General features: G+C 51.9%; 1 long non-coding RNA gene across 1 annotated transcript; it reads right to left on the bottom strand.

Annotated features, from left to right (window-relative positions):
- Positions 1-397: 397 nt before the first annotated feature.
- LOC120680494 lies at positions 398-1925 on the bottom strand. The gene is made up of 2 exons (XR_005677688.1): positions 1877-1925; positions 398-665 (listed from the first exon to the last, which is right to left on the bottom strand). It is a non-coding gene; the product is annotated as an uncharacterized LOC120680494 (long non-coding RNA).
- Between the last annotated feature and the right edge of the window lie 4118 nt (positions 1926-6043).

Here is a 6043-nt window from a genome sequence, read left to right as displayed (position 1 = left end):
TTGAGCTTGGTGTTGAGACCACGTCGGAATCGATCCTTCTTCTTGGCATCAGTGTCTGCATGATGACCGGCATACTAACACAAGTGATTAAAGACCTGTATATATTGAAGCATGGTGCGGGTTCCTTGTGTAAGCGCCAAGAATTCGTTCAGCTTCCGATCCATGAGTCCCTCGGGAATATGATGCACCCTAAAGGCGGTCTTGAATTCTTCCCAATTGATAACATAATTGACGGGTAGCATGGCATGATAATTATCCCACCTGATGCGGGCGGTGCCACGAAGCTGCTGGGCGGCGAAAAGTGAAATGAACCGGGTTGTCGAATGGACAACCCAACTCCCTGTATCATCGTGATAGTCCCTGGATCAGTAGCTATCACATACAGAACTCATTTCAATTACATATCACAGTCGTACTTCGCGATAAAACACATCAAAGGTTTAATTAATACATAATCCAGTGGATTGTTATACGAAATTCTGATACAAGCCCATTGGGCTAAAAGGAAACAAACAGAACTCGGAAGCAGTAGCTAGACTTCTAGGGTATCCTCCATCTTGACGTCTTCTTTCATCCACAGGCAAACTTGAGCGAAGCACGAGTCGTCCTTAGTCCTTCCTTCAAAGTCATCGTCGATCTTCGAGTCGGATCCTGCATCTACCAAACTATACCCAAGGACGGGATAGGTTCACGTCACCATCCGTATGCAAGCTTTGAGTGGATGCATTATGGTATAAGAAATAGTCAACGGATAAGGCTAGGGTTTCCTATGCGTAGCATCAACAAAGTATAGCATCTGCCAAGTCACCTGACGCGGGCCATTCCGGTATCCCGGACTCCATTCCGGCATCCCGGACTCCCGGTCAACTCACACCTCTGAGACTCACCCAAGTCCCTAATAACCAAGTCGGTGCGAGAACTCCCTCTCCTCGCACCTCAGCTGCTATCCAAGCAGGAAAGTAGGCTAGAGGGAGGTAGAAAAGTATCAAGTCACACTACCTAATGGAAGTAACAGAAGAGTAGGAATGTACATGACCGAGTACGTGGCTATACATATAGTTTTCACCCTGCAGGTATTGTACACCTATACCCACTAGAATCGCTGCCATCTAGAGGCCAGCCGACCGACAACGAGACACTGGTCTACTGAGAACAAGAACTAGCAGCCATGGCACCATCATGCTTTCCCGGGTTTGGGCGCGTTCTCTCGCAAGAGGTCGCCCCAAGATTGTGAAGCCATCTAGAATAGGATTCCCGTGAATCCCGCGAATCGGGGAACGCCAGGTCCACACCTGCTCCCCCTACACTGATACTACAACCGCCTACAGGCTTGGCACCACGCTTACTAGCCTTGGACCAGATCCACCCGCATAGTGGATAAGTGGTGTGCACGCTCACAAAGTCCCACTAATCATAGTCACACCAACCGGTTCCTTATATGCCGGGACGAGCATCTCCGTCCTCATGCATATCCGCCACAGCGGTCCGCGAATGGCACCCATTACAGGTAAGGCCACAAAACACCTCTAGAGTTTAACCGTGTCCAACGACATAAACATGCACCCGCAACAGGTGCTCGCAGGGTGTGCCCAACACACACCCCCAGCAAAGTCAACTTGCTCGCCCCCTGCTAAAAGCCCTAATCACCAACTCCTGATATGGTGGACCTCCACTCACGCCAAGACTATCATATCACGAGGAAATCCCACACATACACATGCAAGCATATCAAACATTCAAACATGGTTTATATTAGGAGTTCAAGGAATAAGGGCACACAATTGGCTATGCAGGTTCATCTCATAATAGTAATAAAGCGATAGCAGTTCTAGCAAGCAATGCCTAATAGGTAATCAAATCATAGATGGGCGTCAACCTGAGACTTCTCATAGTCGTCCTAGGTCTTCAGAGTCATCTCGTAGTCCAGTACGTCCTTCTGGGTCCTCTGGGCATCCGGGGCGTCGATCACCTCCTCCTCGCTAAGGGCCTATTCGTAATTACGAATTACTAAGGGGGCCAAAGTGCAAAAGTCCACAAAAGTATCCAATAAGATCCAAATCACACCAAAACCTACTCTAACAGTAGATCATGATTCTAGAAAAATTATGAAATTAGTTTCATAATTTTTGGTGCTCCGATTAATTTATTATCAATTTTTGAAGCCTAATTCTATTTCTGAAATTAACAATTCATTTTCGGAAGAAGGAAAACACACAGTCAGCGGTCAACATCCAGGTCAGCAGGTCCACCAGTTAGTGGCCCCACCAGTCAGCCACTCATTGGAGGATGACAAGTGGGTCCCAAGGGGTTAAAAGGTTAAAAGAAAAAGAAAGGGAATTCTGGTTACTGGGCTGAAAGGAAAAGGCTCGGCTCAGGTTAGGAACGGGCCGGCTCGGGTAAACAGCTCGCAGGCCGGCTCAGACACAGCTCGGCTCGTCGGGCCGAAAGCAAGGCCGACGGCCCAAACGGCTCCTTCTCACTCTCTCTCTCTCTCTCTTACAGACTGGGCCCGCGGGGCGGTTCAGCGCCTTCCACTGACAGGCGGGGCCCTCCCATCGGTGAGGCGGTGGATCCAGTGTGGCTGGACCGGATCCGGTGCGGCTGCAGGTCTGCGTGGCCATTTTTGCGGTCAACCAGATCATGGGTGTATGTGTGATCCACGCCCTCAGGGTGTTCGATGAAAGGCTCACGCGGGCTGGACGTGCGCGCGCGCGACATCATGGCAAGGCCGGTGCTCAGTGCGGCTGTGGCGAGGTGACGACGAGGTTCGGCGGCGAGGCTGTGCGCGCGCGGCCGGGTAAAAAGGCAAAGCCTTCGGCCGGCGAGGTGCGTGTGTATGCCGAGGCATGGCCACGGCATATTCCAGACCGGCGGAGCGACGGCAGGGCGAGGCCGGGCTGCACGGCGGCGAGGTCAGGGTGGTGCACGGGCAAGGTCGTGTGCGTGCAAAACAAGTGCTAGTTCTTGCGTGCGCACGCGCCGGAACACGGCCATGACGCCATGGCGAGCCAACGGCGTGGCGAGGTGGTGTGCAGGGTTGATAGGAACGGCCTTTCGACCAGCACGGGTTCGCGCACACGCGCGTGAGTTCCTGGGTACCAGGTCCGCGACATGGCCGTACCGTGCGCGGAGCGCCGACATCGTGGGTCCGCGACAGGGCACGACGGCGAGGGATCGACGGCGACGGAAGGCTCCTGCAGACGTCAAGGGTCGGGGTTCCTACGGTCAAGGCTGAGGAAGGTTCATCGGTGGCTGGGGCTCGTCGGACAGTAGGGCAAGGAGACGGGGGCGACGACGGGATGGCATGAATGGCAAAAAGGGGAAAAACAGAGGTGGCGACGTTTAGGCGTACCAGTGGGGTCATGGAGGTCAGGCGTGACGCGGTGGAGGCTGGCAGCTCGTGGCTATGTAGGGAGAACCATAGCGTTGGTGTCGTCGTTAGGTGCAGGCGCGGTGAAGTTCCTCGGCGGCGGAACCTCGGCTCAGCGTTGCTGGCTCCCCTCGGGCTCCTCCCTTCCTCGGCGTGGCGACGGAGGCGCATCCCCTCTCTTCCTTCTTCCCTCCTCCTTGGCTCCGAGCTCCTTCTCTTGTTCTTCTTCCCTCCTTCTCATCTAGCTCTCCTATGTTTCTTGATCATGGCGGCGGCGGCGCTCGATTGGGGACAGGGAAAGGCGGCTAGGGTTTGGAGGGGTCGATTGGGGGTTATATAGAGCCGGTGCTAGGGTTTGGAGAGGTTGGGTTCACAGGAACGACGGTGATCTTCGGTGTCTGTGCCACGGACACGCGGCACCCATCCGGGGCGTGCGCGGCTCGGGTTTCTAGGGTGCACGGGCAGGCGGTTTCCGCGCCTTGTCGCGGAGCGGGGGCGGCACGCGCGAGAGGGCAGGTGGAGGCGCGGTCGCGGGCGCTGACGCGAGCCAGGGCGCGCGGGGCGAGTGGCAGCGTCCGAGAAAAGCAGAGGCGGCGTCGGGAGGAAGGAGAAAAAGGTACAGGGGCGCCACTGACGAGCGGGCCCGGGGTGTCAGCGACACAAGGCAAAGGGTAAGGGCAGCGGTGGTTTGGTTTGGGCCGAGCGGGGAGCTAGGCCGGTGTTGGGTTGGCGGCGCACGCGGATCGGGCCGTTCAGGCTGGCGGGTGAGAGTGAGGTTGTTGGGCCAGTTAGGTAGGCTGAAAGGGCATGTGGGATTGGGCTGGCTTTGGAGATTGGGCAGGTTTAGGCCTGTTAGTAGCTTTGGGTTTTGTTAGCTTTTGCATTTGATTTGAATGGCTGAATTCAAATCAAATGCCACACAATTTCAAACAATAACATTCAAACCAAATTTTTGAACAAGGGAGATTCAAACTTACATTATTTCTACCTAATCACACATGCACACAAAAAGTTTTTGAAATTTCACATTTTTGCACTATATAACATTCCGTAAAAATACGGGATGTTACAGTCTACCCCTCTCACAAGAATCTCGTCCCCGAGATTAAAGGTTTACCTAGGTTTCGAAGAGGTGAGGGTACTTCTCCTTCAGGTCAGCTTCCATCTCCCAAGTGGCTTCTCGTTCTGTGTGATTACTCCATAAAACCTTGCAGTACGGAATGGTGGTCCTTCTAGTTTCTTTCACTGCTCGGTCCAGTATCTTCACAGGATATTCCACATATTCAAGAGTTTCTTGTAAATCTACTGCCTCTGTCAGAACTATCTCTGCTGGTACTCGCAAACACTTGCGTAACTGAGATATGTGGAAAATGTGGTGCACTCCAGCAAGATCTTCAGGTAACTTCAGCTTGTATGCCAATTTCCCGATTCTCTGAATGATTGGATACGGTCCAATGTACCTAGGGGCAAGCTTCCCCTTCACGTGAAACCTCTTGGTACCTCGGAGTGATGATACCTTCAAATACACATGATCTCCAACTCTGAACGAGAGTTCTCTTCTTCTTTTGTCGGCGTAGCTCTTCTGCCTGCTCTGGGCGATTTTCAAGTTATCTCTGATCTTGGCCACATTCTCTTCGGCTTCAACAATGGCATCTGGTCCGAAATATGACCTCTCTCCGGTTTCTGACCACATCAGCGGTGTTCTGCACTTTCTACCGTAAAGAGCTTCAAACGGTGACATCTTCAAGCTGGCTTGAAAGCTGTTGTTGTACGTGAACTCGGCATAGGATAGACTTTTCTCCCAGTCAGATCCATAGGACAGTACACATGCTCTCAACAAATCTTCTAATATCTAGTTCACTCTTTCAGTTTGACCATCTGTCTGAGGGTGATAAGCGGAGCTGTACTCAAGATTAGTCCCAATTGACTTGTGCAAACTCTGCCAGAACTTAGCGGTGAATTGTGGTCCTCGATCTAAAACAATGCTTCGCGGGGCACCATGAAGCTTCAGGATATTATCTATATAAAGCTCTGCTAGCTTACTCACAGTGAATGTCGTCTTGACTGGTATGAAATGAGCGACCTTGGTCAAACGATCGACGATCACCCAAATAGCATCATGTCCTTTCTGAGTTCGGGGTAATCCCATGATGAAATCCATGCTAATGACATCCCATTTCCAAACGGGTATATCCAACGGCTTCAACAATCCCGTAGGGCGCTGGTGTTCAGTCTTGTTTCTCCTGCAAATGTCGCATTTAGCCACATACTCGGCAATGTCCTTTCTCATGTCTCTCCACCAGAAATGATCCTTTAGATCATGGTACAACTTCGTACATCTAGGGTGTATCGAGTACTTAGAGTTATGGGCCTCATTCAAGATATCCATTCGGATCTTCTGATCTCGGGGTACACATATACGGTTCTTCAGCCAGGTGGTACCTTGATCGTCGACTCGGTAGTCGGGGGCCTTTCCGTTCCTCATTAACCTTCTTAATTTCCGAATTTCTGGGCACTGCTTCTAAGCTAGTCTGATTCGATCTTCAAGATCGTACTTGATCATCAGTTCATTCAGCTGTCCGTGCTCAACAATCTCAAGCCTCAGCTTCTCCATTTCGTCACACAACTCAGGTTGTTCTTCGCGAACCATCAGATTGCTGCAATAGCTTCTCC

This window comes from Panicum virgatum, chromosome 7N (genome assembly GCF_016808335.1).
Source record: "Panicum virgatum strain AP13 chromosome 7N, P.virgatum_v5, whole genome shotgun sequence".
Lineage (NCBI taxonomy): Eukaryota > Viridiplantae > Streptophyta > Magnoliopsida > Poales > Poaceae > Panicum > Panicum virgatum.
The sequence above is the reverse complement of the archived record's forward strand: the minus strand, read 5'-3'. Positions and strand labels throughout refer to the sequence as shown.